This window comes from Charadrius vociferus, unplaced genomic scaffold (genome assembly GCF_000708025.1).
Source record: "Charadrius vociferus isolate BGI_N301 unplaced genomic scaffold, ASM70802v2 scaffold430, whole genome shotgun sequence".
Taxonomy (NCBI): Eukaryota; Metazoa; Chordata; class Aves; order Charadriiformes; family Charadriidae; genus Charadrius; species Charadrius vociferus.
In genome coordinates, this window is record NW_009646541.1 from 763,753 (window position 1) to 764,233 (window position 481).

A 481-nucleotide genomic window follows, 5' to 3' on the forward strand; every position below is an offset into this window, starting at 1 on the left:
GCAAAGCCGTGAGATACTATCCTAGATATTAGGGAGTGTATTTAGGTGCCTCCTCTATTTTTAAGCCCGAGACAGCACAGCTCTCCATGTCTGGAGGAGGGACAAGGACAGCCGCACAGCGCGCAAGCCAAGATGCTCCGTGATGAATGGACCACTTACAGCAACTGGTGTGCGCTGCGTTTTCTAGAGCATCACCGAGTCCGTCCTTCTCTCCTCTCCTCCGGCACCGAACCCCACCCTGGGCTGCCTCCTTGCCAGGGCCACCGGAGCGGGCTGGGCATGGGGCAGGGGAGCAAGTCCCAGTCCCCAGCAGTTCCCTCGGAGGGATGGGGACGCGCCTGACCTCCGGCTGCTGCCCACGCCGCGTGTTTTGCACCGGGGCTGACTGCAGACAGGCTCTCCCGCGAGCACGGTTGCCTCGTCAGACCCCAGCGCTGCCCGTTCGCCGCCCGCCCCTACCTCCACGCCGGCAGCGCAGCCG